Genomic DNA, 15,368 nt, shown 5'->3' with positions numbered 1-15,368 from the left:
GAATGGGCCCCGCCAACAAGGTGCAAGGCAGGAAGAACGCTCAAATGCCTTGGTAAGCACCCAGTCCCCAGGCCGAATGCTGTGGCCCTCGTATCGCACAGGTAAAGCCTCTCGCAACTGGTGATAAATCAAATACAGGTTTTTAGTCAACTGGCTGCAATAATCTGAAAGAAGTACATTTTCAACATTTTTCAAGGATCTACATTTACGAAGATTCCAGATATTGGCAGGTCTCCCCATTACCACCTCAAATGGAGAGAGCCCAGTCTTAGTTTGAGGGGTTGTACGCATGGCTAGTAACACGATCGGTAAGGCGTCTGGCCATTTTAGTTTGGTGCCGGCACACGTCTTAGCGAGCTTGTTCTTGATGATGCCGTTGTGTCTTTCTACTAGTCCGGCGCTCTTGAGCGTGTCTGGCCGAATGGAACCGTTTGTCAATCTGTAATGCCGCACATATCTGCAGAATTACAGCAGCGACAAAATGTGGACCATTGTCCGACCAGATGACTCTTGGTAGCCCGAACCGAGGAAAATATTCCTTTAACATGGTTTTCGCAGTAGTCATGGCTGTAGCATCTTTGACAGGGAAAGCCTCCACCCATTTACTAAAAGCACAGATGACAACTAACACATACTTCATATTGTTACAACGTTCCATCTCAATATAATCATAGTGAATGACTTCGAAGGGGACAGAAGGTGCCCCAAAACTTCCCCTTGGAGTTGGTGTCCCCTTTCCCACATTGTGTTGTAGGCAAATCATGCAGTCCTGAACATAGCGCTGGCAATTTTCGAAATTTTGTCATTTGCCCAAACTTTCTCTAACATTTTCGTAACTTTCTGGGCACATATATGTGTAGGGCCATGGGCCTTAACGACCATCATCATCACATAAGCGTCAGGGAGTAGCCATTTCCCTTCAACTATGTCCACCCAACACCCATCATCATCGAGTTTCCCCAAGCCTTCAGCCCACCTCTTGGATTCTTCTAACATGGCATCGGCTTGGATATCCCGTACAGACCCAACACCTTCGTCCATTGCACAGGCATTTACAGTCTCCCTTAAAACATACATCTCCGTAAAGAGATTGGTGGCAGTTTGTCTAGCTATCTGATCAGCGAAAGCATTCCCTTTTCCTATATCGTCTATAATCTTTCGATGTGCTGCACATTTCACGACAGCTAACTGAGTAGGGAGCGCAAGCGCTGAGAGCAGTTGTACTATTAGGGAGCCATGTTGGATCTTTGTGCAATGCGAAGTTAAGAACCTCTCTCTGCCCAAAGTCTCCCAAAGTTGTGAACTACCCCAAAGGCATACTGACTATCAGTATATATGTTTACTGCAAGCCCTTCGGAAAGTTCACAAGCTCGGGCCAATGCTATAATCTCTGCGGCCTGCGCAGAGTTATGCGTGATTCTCTTGGTTTCCACGACCGTGCTCAACGTGGTGATTGCATAAGCAGCTGTGGATGTACCATCCGGGAGTTTGAAGCAGGAGCCATCACAAAACAGCTCTCCTTGTGGATTGTTCAAAGGAGTGTCTTTTAGATCAATTCTACCCTTTGTCTCTTGTTCAGTAGTATACAGACAGTCATGTGAGTCTTCGTCGCCGCAAGCAGTACGTTGCGGGAAAGGTAAGAATTCAGCCGGATTGTTTGTTTGTTTGTTTATTTATTTGTAATGCGCTCCAGACCCATAGGTTACCGGGCGCAGCATCAGGTATATGCGAGGCTTACAATGTTACAAATCTACATGAATAAGATTACAATGTAACGTGATACAATATTACAAGAATGTACAGTTACCGGTTGCAGTATTTACATAAATGTACAGTTAGCAATATACAGAGTTAGCAGTTATAAACATAGAGATGCACACATCTGAGTACATTGAGTGGGGCTACACTTGTGCAGGTTCATTGCAGGTGTCTAGTCGTTGTTAGCGTTAATGTGTTTGATGAAGTTCCTTCTGAAGAGTGCGAAGGGTTGGTCTACTCTTAGGTTAGGTGGCAGAGCGTTCCACAAATTGGCAGCTCTCACAGGGAAGCTTGCGCCACCGATTCTGGCAAGTCTAAATCTGGGTACTACCAGGCAATTGGAATTGGCGAATCTCATGGGTCTAATAGATGTTTTTCTTTTTATTTTATCTGTCAAGTAACTGGGAGCAGCATTATTTAGGGCCTTATGGGTCAAGGAGATCCTCTTTAGGTGGATTTTATTGTCAGTGGATTGCCATTTGTGTTGCCGCCTAATAGAGGAGATATGCTCCCTCTTCTTTAAGCCTAGTGCAGCTCTAAGAGCATTGTTTTGTAGTGTTTGGAGTCTTTGGGTGATGGCTTTATTGGCACCACTGTATAGGGCATTACAGTAGTCAAGTCGGGAGAGTATTAAGGCTCTAGCCAAGGTTAGACAGCTAGTATTGGACAGGAAGGTCTTGCCTGCTCTTATCAATTTACAGGTGTAGGCAGTAGTGGAAGCTAGGGAGTTGACCTGTTTAGTGAAGGACAAGGTAGAATCGAGGTAGAAACCGAGTGTTTTTACTTCCTTTAAGACTTTGATAGCATTTCCGTCTATGTTGAAAGCTGAGTAGTCCGGGCCCAATTTGTTAATATTGGCTTGTGTACCCAGAATGATCAACTCTGTCTTATCATCATTCAGGCAGAGACCGTGAGTAGCCATCCATGCCTGAATGATGAGGTACACTCTATTCACCAACTCCCTGTCCCTGCTATGATCCCCAGAAAGTGGGAGGAGAATCTGTGTATCATCTGCATAGTTAGTGTAAGTGATACCAAGATTGTCCAGATCATCGAACAGAGGTTTGGTGAATATATTGTATAGAGTCGGGGAGACACAGGATCCCTGAGGGACTCCACAGGTGATGGGTATGGGGTCTGCTGCTGCCGATGGGGAAAAAACTCTCATAGTTCTCTCGCTCAGAAAGGATTTTATCCAGCTGGTAGCTTGGGTGGAGAAGTGAGCGGCAGAGTCCAAGTGTCTGCAGAGGACCTTGTGGTTCACAAGGTCAAATGCAGCTGAGAGATCTAATAGGAGGAGGAGTGCTGTCTTGCCTTGATCTCTCAATGTGTCTATTTGGGTCTTTAGGTCGATAAGGGCTGTTTCCGTTCCATGTAGTGGGCGGAAGCCAGATTGTCTAGATCCCAGTAGTTTATGCAGTTCCAGGTATTTTTGAATCTGTATATAGGCCACTTTGTCCAGGATTTTCAACAGAAATGGAACTGTAGTGATTGGACGGTAGTTAGTCGGGATGAGAGGGTCAAGAGCTTGCTTTTTGAGCAACGGGAGCACCCAGGATTGTTTTAAATTAGCTGGGATGATGCCTGTGGCGAAGGATGCGTTGACAAGTTTGGAAATAAACGGTGATAAGTCTCTGGCAGCGTCTTTTATTAGCTGAGCTGGGCAAATGTCACCTCTGCAATTCGATGGTTTGAGGGTGAGGATGATTTTTTCTATCTCTAGTGTAGTGGTTTTGGTGAAAGAGAATTTGCTAGGCTGGGGCTTGTTGATAGCCTTGGGTGGTGGCAGAGTAGGAAGGTTAAGCAAATCTTTTTTCAGTTGAATTTTATTTTGGAGGGTGTTAATTTTGTTGGTTAGAGCATGTTGGATATCAGTGCACCAGGTCTGATCTTTGGTACAGGTGTCTGGTATGGCAATGGGTGACTCAAGTTCCTTCAGTATGGAGAAGAGTTCCTTCATGCTTGAATTGGAGTTGGCGATACGATCATTGTATGAATTCCTTTTAGCCAGACAAACTGCGTTTTTGTATTGTCGGGAAATAGATGTTAGGTTGGCCTTATTCTCAGCAGTTGGGCATAGTTTCCAATTAGATTCATATTTTCTCTTGGTGCGGCGTAGGGCCATGAGTTCAGAAGTGAACCATTTATTTAGATGGGCTTTAGGTTTACTTGTACGCATTTTAAGTGGGGCAATTTTGTCCATAGTATCAGTCATGATTTTGTTGTACTCATGCACTAGTATGCTGGGGTCTAGGTTGTCAGGCAGTGCATTTAATGTTGGAAGAATAGCGGGTATGACATTGTCTATTGTCATGTTCTTTTTATTTCTTGTTGGGCATGGACGTGCCATGCCCAACATGGATTAAGAACACAACACCTCCACAACACCTCTTAATACGGATGTGAGGAGCAAACAAGATCAATTCTTATCTCGTCAATCGTGCGGAAGTGAGGTGGGTTCTGTTCAGTAGAACATCTACAGAGTGAGGCACCATCAGGGTTAGATCATGGCCTAGGACCATTCCCTCACTCTGTTATACAGACGCAGAGCAGCAGCAACAGCTCACAAGCATCTTGGTAAAGCGCATGCTACAGGATCAAGGGCGGAAGAAAAGTAACCACACAGCGTATTCTTCCCTCCATGTTCCTGCGTTAATACCGCCAAAGCACATCCATCACATTCATGCACAAACAACACAAAGGCCTTTTCATAGTTTGGTGTGCCCAAAACCGGTGCCGAGCACAATGCAGTCTTGAGCAGATCAAATGATTGCTGGTGTTCCATGTTCCATGGCAATGGCGAAGAAATACCCTTCTTTGTCAAAGCCAACATCGGTTTAATCACTAGTGAGAAGTTTGGGATCCACAACCTACAGTAAGAAGCCATACCTATCAAGGCTCTAACATCCTTCTGTGTATTTGGGACAGACATGCCAGAAATTAATTTTATCCTTTCAGGTGTCAATCTTCTTCCCTCCTTTGACAGGAGATAGCCAAAATAGGCGACCTCCTGACAACAGTATTGAAACTTTTTAAGCAAAGCTTTGTGAACATGTTTAGCTTGGTAAATAAGCAACAACACAGTGCCCTCCTTACAAGCACTCTCGGAGTCTGCAGCTAAAAGCAAGTCATCAACATACTGAAGCAATGTACAGGTAGAGGGAAATTCAAGAGTATCAAGCTGTTCTTTCAAAGCCCTACTGTAGATGCTAGGACTCTCTGTGTAACCTTGAGGTACACGAGTAAATGTAAACGAGCGTCCCCCTAAGGTGAACGGGAACAAGTATCTACTGTCCTTGTGTATAGGAATACTAAAGAAAGCATTCTTCAGATCCACAACACTAAAGTAAGTAGCTGTAGCTGGAATCATGGTTAATATTGTTGTCACATCAGGCACAATTGGAAATTGCGGAGCGACAACTTTATTAATGGCACGCAAATCAATTATGAAACGGAATGGAATCACATTATTGCCTTTTTGTACATGGGTAAAATCGGACTATTGCACAAACTACCTGAAATGTCCTCAATCACCACGCAATGCTCAAAATCGGAAACAATGCATTTCAAAGCTTGCTCGCCCTCAACTGAAATCTTATACTGTGGAATGCGTGGCAGCTCAATTCCATGTTTGAAGACTATTTTAACAGGCTCAATCTGTAAAACACCGACATCATTGTCGTCATTTGCCCATAAGCACTCTGGTACATCAATGAATTCTGGCGGCAAAGGTCTGGTTAGGAATTGAGAGACAGAAAGTTGCTGGGGTGAAATCGTCAAATGCACTCCGTCAGAAGAACAATGAATTACCACATTTAATTCTTTCAATAGATTCAACCCCAGCAAATTCTCTCCACAATTCAAAGTCAACAGAAAAGGACACTGGTCCGTAAAGTGACCCAAAGAAATAGGTACCGGCGAAGAAACTGGGCAAACAACTGGTGTGCCTGAAAACCCTATATAAACATTGGTTTGCCCTGACAGTGGAATGTTTGGAACCAGAGAATGATCAATGGAGTACTTCTGTGCTCCATTATCTATCAAAAACAGATGTTTCCTATTTCCCACTACCATTTCAACATAGGGACCTTTCTGAATAACAGGAATAGGTGTAGGTTCCAAACCCTGCTTCGGGCAATCCTAATGAAACAGAATGTCATCAAAAGGAAGCTCTTCAGATAGATATGCAGCAGAAGGATGATCAAATATGTTTCTAGCATCCACACTCGGAGTCTGATTATCCTGCGAAAAAGGTTGCTTAGGATCCTGTGCAAACTGACCTCTACCAGGGCCCCCTACACCCATGCGACCTCTGGATCGTCTACCCATATTTACGAATGTGTTATTCGACCTCTGTCGAAGGACGGGGCATTGTGCATGCCAATGACCCTCTTGTCGACAATAGGCACACTGGTTAATGTTCAAAGGACACAAGGGCACATTCCCTTGTGGAACATACTGACCTCTAATCTGTGAACTACCCCCTGTGGGGCCTCTAACAATTTGCTGTAATAATACTTTAGTCTTCAAATCACCTTTTCGCTTCTCAACTCTATCTTTTTCATTATTGACACGATTCTCATAGTACTGAGCCATGTGCAGTACTTCTGATTGGGACTTCGCCTACCAAGCGCTCTCGGAAGACATCATCTGTGTCTGGATGTCAGGCAGCAATCCACGCACAAATTTGCCACAAATAATCTTTTCCCAGACTCTATGCCCTCTGAAATCCGAGAATACCTGTTCGAACCGATTAAAGAACTCAGTAGCACCCTCAGACTTCCCTTGGACACAGGCCGTAAGCTTGTCCCAAATAATTCTCTTTTTGGAAATTATGGTTTTCAATTTTACAATGATTCTATCAGGCAAAGTTAGTATCACCTGGGGCGGTCTCTCACCAGCTGGCCTTTCTCCTCTTCAAGTCTAGTTATGTTAGCCCATGTATCTCCCAACCCTGGTACGTCGTCTATAGTCCTAACTTGTTTCCACAAATCTACGGGCAGGAGTACAGGAAATAACAAATCAATGTCACCCAGGGTGAATACTGAGGACTGCAAGACAGACTCTATTTCTTTATAGAGTCTTGTCGGATTTTTCCTAATGTCAGGAATAGATTGTCTAATAGTGTTCACTTCCTGTCTTGAGAACGGGACGTGAACAAACTGTGATACATAATGTGCAGGAATGTTCACAGCAACTATATCCGCCACAGCATCGGCCGCAATCTCAACCTTCGGACAAATGTTGGAGGAACCTCTCTCATAGGCAACTGAGAAGTAGGCAACTCCGAATGCTTACTAAGAAACAGAGCTAAGTCGAGCGCTAAAGCAGTCGAAGAAGTGTCAAGTGAAAAAGCTCTCTTATAAATGCTCAATAACTCTATGGGACAACTAATCTTTCTCTTTACACATTCATCCTGCAGGCACTCTATCATTACATGTATCACTTTCCTCTGCATTTCCGGCGTATACTGACTATATGTGTTATATACGTCAACTGGAGTTATCGACATATCTGAGATCCATCTAAGCGCGTCTTTCGTACAAATTCGGACTTCCTCAGATATCGATTTTCGACAAGGAAGGTACCGTTTCTGTACATACATGCTTTCCCCCTCGTAATCCTCATTCTGTAACCTTTCCAGCTCCTTTCTATACTCAAATATCCTCTCGACATGCTCATTTACTTTCTCCACAGTGTCTCTTGAAAACGCTAAAGTGTTTAGATCTCGCAATCCTTGTGGGAGATCTGTATTATTTAATTTGCCCCACATTACACATAAATGAACCCCTAATCCTTCAACGAAAACATTTTTCTCAGGAAAATTATCCATATTAGAAAGTGTGGCAAAAACATTAGCTTGATCATCTCTCTCCATACAATGTTTAACCCATGCAATCAACTCATGTTTCTTCTCTGGAGGTACAGTATTACGAGTGACAACCCTTGACCCCGCACCCTGATCAACTACAAGCAGTACGAGACACTTTAGAAGAGGGGGAGCAGGCAAATTCAATGGAGGTACTGTTACTGGTGCAATAGGAAGAGGTGGAGGAACAGGTGGAAGAACAACAACTGGGGGAAGAGGAACATTAGGAGGAGAGGAACAACAGGCAGAGCAGGGATAGCAGGAATAACAGCAGGAAGAGGCACAACAGCAGGAAGAGGAACATACGGAGGTGGCGCTCATTTAACAATTTGTCAATCAATTCATCAGAAACATGGAAATCTTTAGAAGGATAGATTTTCTGAATGCCAAGTGAGAAAGCCCTATCCATATTCCTAGCTGACTCAGACTGTTTATCTTGGTCATACACCAATGATCTTTCGGCGTTCGTTTTATGACGGCGCGCACGTTTTTCCCTACTCTTAAGTTGCTGTAACGCTTATTTTTTCCAATTCTGCAAAACATTGAATGCTGCATGTCTAGCCTTTTTCTTTAATATAATTGACTCTAAATACTCAATATGAGGGATTTCAAAACTACCATTGATTGGCCACTGAAGTTCAGAGGCATGTCTGGTTTGTCTGTGCCAAATATCATTAAACACTATACTTCCAATGCCATGCTTACAGTACATAATACAAGCCGGGGACCCCTCCTGTGGTGCCGGACGGCTACATTCCAAAGATTGTCTATCGGTGCGGAATAACGCCCTGAAGCAGGTAGACAATTTCCCAGGCATATCAAAATATTGGTGTTACCTATTCAATAATTGTGTCTGCAGATACAATACGCCAAAATCAAATTATCAGGATACTTAAGAATCGGGTCACGACTCACCTGATCAATCCTAAGGAGGTCCGATCGGATTTAAAATTCTTTTTCTAACAAATACTACCTTGTGTTTGGTGATTTCAGCAAAACTGCCCACCTCGATAAGTGGACCCTCATCAAGATGCCGTCACGGACCACAAGCTAATCGTCCAGGGATTGGGTCGTGCAGCGCTGCTGAGGTGTCGCGTCTCGTTCAGAAGGGGCCCCCTACACCGTCCGATCCGGTCCGATAGCGTGTGTCAACCTTCGACAATCCGGCATCAATCTTGAGGGTCCCTATTCAGGCACCAACTGTGAAAACAAAGAGAAAATATCGAGACTTGAGTACCCCAAAAGGAAATACACCGAACACAGGTTACAAAGGAACATACAAAGATCTTTAATTTATACTGAACAGTTTCAAAGGACAAAACAATCAGATAGCTATCGGCCCTCAGTACAACACAGCAAACTCCAGCATGGTTCGGTGTGCTCAGCGAGTGGGACTGTACATTAGAATTAGTCGCACTTTTATACCCTTTGCAAACATGATGTCCAACCCTACTGCGGGTTAATATTCCTCTAATACATTACTGATCTAGGGTTCATGCCGAGTTCACACATCTATATGCTTAGGGTTTGCCTTTAATGCATTCGCCAACAAGTCTACACGGTAACAGTGTATTTTAGTCTTCTCAAACATTACTACCATGTAGTTAAACAAGTGCTCTCAGTTCAGTATTTGGATACATTGTTCTTAACATATGCTCGCGGATTAGTTTCATTGGCACGAGTAATCCTTTACACACAGGTCAACGAAGGACAAGGTCTCAGTTCACGACCCAGACAAGTGGCCTGCAGGCAAGTTACATATTAGTTGTACGCAGAGGTCAAGACGGCATGTTGTATTTCGAAATGACATCGTCCACCATTTTAACTTACACAGTGACTTTGCAGAGAGAACCTAAAATGGCGGATTGACCTGAAATGGCGGTTTACATTGATTCTAAGGTCAGGACCTTGCAACACGGATTTCTTCGCAAGTGGTTTACAAGCAACTTGGCATAGGCCAATAAACATATATTCATCGCAATAGGAGGCACGATATAATTTCCCGTTTGACATCATCACCTTGGGTGCCTGGCGTGGGTCATATACCCATGAGATGAGACGAACAAGCAGATTGAACGGATGGAAAGGATGAGTAGATATAACGAATGGAACAGATGAAAAGGATGGAATAGATGGAATTAATCAAGTGGACGGAACGGATGCAGAAGATGAAACGGATACAATAGATGGAACAGATGGAGTTGATGAAACAAATGGAGTGGATGGAACAGATGGAATGGATGGAACAGATGGAGTGGATGGAACACATGAAGTGGATGGAACGGATGGAGTGGATGGAACAGATGGAGTGGATGGAACAGATTGAGTGGACGGAACACATCAAGTGGATGGTACAGATGGAGTGGATGGTACAGATGGAGTGGATGGAACAGATGGAGTGGATGGGACAGATGGAGTGGGTGGAACAGATGGAGTGGATGGAGCAGATGGAGTAGATAGAACAGATGGAGTGGATGGAACGGATAGAGCGTATGGAACAGATCGAGTGGATGGAACAGATGGAGTGGGTGGAACACATGGAGCAGATCAAATGAGTAGGAAGGATGGAACGGATAGAACACATTAAACGAATGGACTGGACAAAATGATAAAGTGAACGGAACTGGTAAGTGGATTGAACGGATGAAGTAGCTGGAACAGATTGGAGTGGGTGGAGTAGACGGAATGGATGGAATAGATGGAGTGAATGGAGTGGACAGAACGGATAGAATAGTTGGACATGCTCACCGTCTCAAGCGCTTTACTGATAACCGCCATATCACACCACCATGCTTACTCTCTCCTATACACCACCACTCAACTAGAACACAGCGATACTATGACACATTCGGTATAGCTGTTCTCATACTAACACCCGCCACAGACTCCTCATAATCCTAATTAAACACAGATAGCTGAGCACACACACACTTAAGCGTCTCCTAAGGCCTAACGCAGCCAGAAATCAGTCTGGGTGTCCACCCTCCAGAATGAACACATCCAACTGACCTCCCCACCACCACACCTACCGCTAAGAAGCAGCTATCATGCAACTGCCACATCAGCTGCACACATATCCGGTGCACCCACGCACCTTAAGACTCTCTCTCTACTGACTTGAACTACGGTTCCTGAGGGCGTTCAACCTACCAGCGCTTTGAGATCATACCAGTGATACATAAGGCGCTATATAAATGCCAAGTAGCATAACATAGCATAACATGAGTCAATTGTAGGAAATATTAAGAAATCCAGAAATTCCTCAGCCAAGGACCCCAACGGTATGCGAGTTATCATTTTTAAGCAAAACCCAGAGCTCTGGGCTCGGGAGGAAGATGGCTGCTCTTTTTAACAATATATCAGCGGAAGGTCCTTTTGCATCAACCTGGTATGCCTCCTATGTGGTACCAATATACAAGAAGGGGGGGGACGCAAGGATCCAGGTCATTATTGCCCTATCACGTTATTAGACACTTCTTCTAAGATCTTTGCGTCACTGCTTCTGGATGACCTTGCTGCCTGGGCACCATCAATTCACCATCCGTTGAAGCTTTAAACAGGTTTGCGGAGGGGCTTTGGAACATCTTTGAATGGCTTGCTTGTAACTTTGCTCTTTAGTCAAGCATGGAAAAAAACTTTAGGTCAGAACCTTTATGTGGCTTCAGTGGACCTATAGCTCAGCAGGTTGAGCGCTCACTGCTGCGATCTGAGTGTGATCTGCAGGTTGCAGGTTCGAATCCCGGCAAGGCCAACTCAGCCTTTCATCCTTTCCGAGGTCAATAAATGAGTACCAATTTCGGTTGGGTGATATTGTATGTAAGTATGTGCTCTGTAAAGCACTTTGGATTAAGGTGCTATATAAATAACACATCATTATTATCATTATCATTTGATTGCATGGATCGAGCAAAATTGTGGAATAACCCATATGACTGGTGGATACCCGGGTGCTTATTGAACATGCTTATCAATCTTCACTCTAAAACAATAATACATGTAAGATTAAATAGCAATGGTACTATAGGCACTCATTTAGAGACGTTTGTCAGATTTATGATTTGTTCTTGCCCCCAGCACTTGTTCATTTATACTGATCGGTTGTTATGCCATCATCACACCTACCTGGCCCGGCGGTGTGCCGTAGGCGGAACGGTTTGCGGGTTCCCTCCGCTGCTGCGTTCGCTCGGCCTCCGGGTGGTTGCCACGCTCCTGGACTTCCCTGGCGCCTGTCTCTGCGGTCATGTTGGTGCTTGCCCTGGCGCCTGCAGGCGTGGCGGGGGTTCAGTTCTCCTTTGCAGTCCCCTGCTGGATACAGCGCCTCACGGAGGAAGGTCACGTGACCCGGAAAGCGGTCACGTGACCAGGAAGCTACACGCAACTCGGACATGTGACCCGGAGAACGGTCATGTGACCGGGAAGGACGCAATAAAAAGGGATCAGCCCTTTCATTCATTGCTTCTCAGATGTTCATACGGCATGTAGCTCTTCCTGTGCTCCGTGCTTCACTGTTTTTTGACCTTTTGGATTCCGGACCTCGTTACTCTCTTGGATTATGCTTGGTTTTGTTTCTTGGATCTGTTTGGACTGCCTAATTGTATTGCCTGGACTTTGGATCTTGCCTTTTGGATTGCTCTTGGATTTGCCCTTTGGATTTGGTTTATTGTGAACTGCCTACCTGAACTGAACTGCTCAGACCTGTGGAATTGCTCTCCTGGATTGCATCATTTTTCCTACCGCTTTGACTCAGGTACTTTCTTTCATCTGGAATCAAGCCTTTGTTCTGCATGTTACTTCCAGACCACGCTGAACCCTGCTACATAGAGGTTCCCTTTCCTTTCCTCTGACCCAACCCACGACACCTTCAGGGGGAACAGTTAGATTCCAAACTTTCATAGGTCATCCCAAGGGTAGGAGTTTTTTCTGCCTGTCTGTTGATGCTTGTTGTGGATACCCTGTATCTATTAAGATAACCTTGTATTTCCTTTGCAGCCATCCAGGACCCGGTGTTTCCTGTTCCTGCCACCTGTGACCCCAATAACCGGTCAGCGAGTCTTTTTATCCTCTCTGACTGGTGCTTCGGGATGGAGGTATACTAATCCATGTGGACCTCAGATCTTGACATCGGTCACTATTATTCTGTTTGACAAGACCCACATTGGGCTTTCTTATCTGCTTACAAATTTACATCTATATCTAAGCACTAATAACCTGAAATGTCATTCTGCAAAGTCAATAATTATGTAAATCCCAGCCCTTTCAATTTGTCTATTGATGGGGTCAAGATATCTGAACTTGACACCTTGAAATACCTGGGCTATTCCATTCGAGCAGACAGTGGCTTTGCCAAAGATTGTCCCAAAGCCGATGCCCTATTTGGCAAAAATGCTCAGGATCTATCATGGATTTTGCAAATGTACTATGTTACCTATGTTACGATCCAATGTGGGAAAAGTGTTACCCTCTTTATTGTATGAATTTGAATTGTTCAAGAAAGATCTGAAGGCTCTTGAATCCTTGGAGGGTGCCCTCTGAAAGCAATTGTTAGGTCTTCCAAGTTCCGTACCTCTTGTAATAATTAGACATGAATTGCATACCCAATCCCAGAGTTGTTTTATTTCCTGGAATACGTTGAAATTGTATGCAAAGATTTTAAATCCCCCCGCCCCCAATTCTTTGTTTATTGACCTCAACTCTTTGATGGTCTCAAACCAGTCAATGGTTCATAATGAATTGACAAGCGATTGTGAATCAATTTTGACTAATTGCATTTTCCGGAACGATGAACTTCTCACCAATTCTGATAATCTAAAAAGAAAAGCGGAGATTTTGGAACAGAGCTGAGATCAGGAGTTTATCGCCAAGTATAAACTTTTTAAAAAGTATGGGAAAATACATTACTCAGTCACCTTACTGCCCAAATATCTTTGTAAATTTCCCAGCCCAACCTATAGCCAAATTTCTATGCGTTTTACATTTAATTAACTGGGCCACCCTCGAGAGATGGGGACCGATCAGGAATATTGTGCCCCATGATCAGCGCTGTAGTTTCTGTGGTGATGTTTACTCATTAGAAACTTTAAAACATTTTATTTTGAATTGTATTGAAACCTTTATCCTAAGAAGCAGATTTTTGGGGACATTTGTTCACTGCTCTGACTCCTTATCTCGAGAGGATTTTTTGCATAGCCTTTTAACTGGACACCAAATCTGCCTTGGTTCAGACTCTCATTGGCACTCATGCCCTTTTGGTGGAAAATGTTTTCTGTTCTAGTGGGTAAATGCTTGTTGTCTTAAGTGTTATATCTTTACATTTTAACTCTTTTCTTGGGATCTTAATGTTTTAATTGTTTTGTGTATAAGCACATATTAATGTATGTGTAATTAATTATTAATATTGTTTGTGTAAAAGTTTACTAAAAACTGAATACACAATAAAACAATTATTTTTTAAAGAATGTTGCATAAAAGAGAACCAGGAACATAAGAGAGAGTAGTCAGTAATAACCTTAATAATACTAACATAAAAAGTCTTACATTGCCCCATTTGTGTGGGTTACCAGAAGCAGTAGGACATTACCCCTTTGGTAATTGTATAATGTGCGCACAAACTTTGAGAGTAGATGAAGTAGATTTGGGCCTACAGTACAATTGGATACTTTGTAGTTTAACCAACTGTAATTCCAAATGGGTTGTAGCTATGATCATTTGCCGTTGTAAACTGAAATACATATGGAAAACTGAGAGAAAGGTTAAGTGTCGAGTGATTGACCACAAGAACTGCCTAATAAAAACGAGTAATGGAGGCACTCATGGAAATCCTTACATGGAATTGGACCACAAACCGGAAGAATTTAAATGGGTCGAGCTGCAGAAAATACAGGAAACCGATACCCAACAAAGCAAGGAGAAACTAACACTGTTGGAGCAGAAAATAATTTACTGCACACCAAGTGACCAGATGGGTGGAAATGATAATGTGGAATGAAAGACACTTAGAAGACTAGCAGCATAAAGTAAACAGTTCATTTACAAGAGATCCTATAAAAGGATACATCATATATTCAATTATTCCATCATTAATTTTCGGAGCAGAGGCCATGCTGGGGTGCACGTACGCAACATGGTCGTGGTGTGAGAATACATATTGGAACAGAATCCTGCATTTCCCGAAAGGGACCCCCAATGCTTGTACAAGATATGAATAGGTCTGACGTCTATTAACGCCATGGTAACGTGGAACACTCTGTCTCTATACAGGAAGATTAATGGCGCTGAAGATCTACCTCAATTTAATATCTTGAAACAAACTGGGGAATGTTCTGCAATTGATTCGATTCAGATAGAATGGGAAAGCAGGTGCGTAAACTTATTAGCACAACTAAATTCAGATAAAGAATCACTATTAATGAATCGGTACCAAGTGAAAAAAAAACGGTGGGAAATTGGTTGGTGTGATACTTGCGACACTAGAAATGCACATCGCTGTATGTATCTTGCGGCTCAGGAAGCCAGGGCATACAATACGATCCCGAAATACCTGGAAATATTCTCATGTGCCAGCAAGAGAAGAACCTACATGAAATTTCGAATGAATCTGTTCCAAACAAAGGAAATTCTGCACCTACGACAATCGATTACGACTCAGGACGACCGGTGTTGATTCTGCAAAACAGAAAAAAATGACTCTGAAACACCCGACCCTATATTGTACTAAACTCTCTGAACTAAGAACAACACTATT

The sequence above is a fragment of the Ambystoma mexicanum genome, chromosome 1q (assembly GCF_040938575.1).
Source record: "Ambystoma mexicanum isolate Mex_15411 chromosome 1q, UKY_AmexF1_1, whole genome shotgun sequence".
NCBI lineage: Eukaryota > Metazoa > Chordata > Amphibia > Caudata > Ambystomatidae > Ambystoma > Ambystoma mexicanum.
This window is presented reverse-complemented; position numbering follows the sequence as displayed.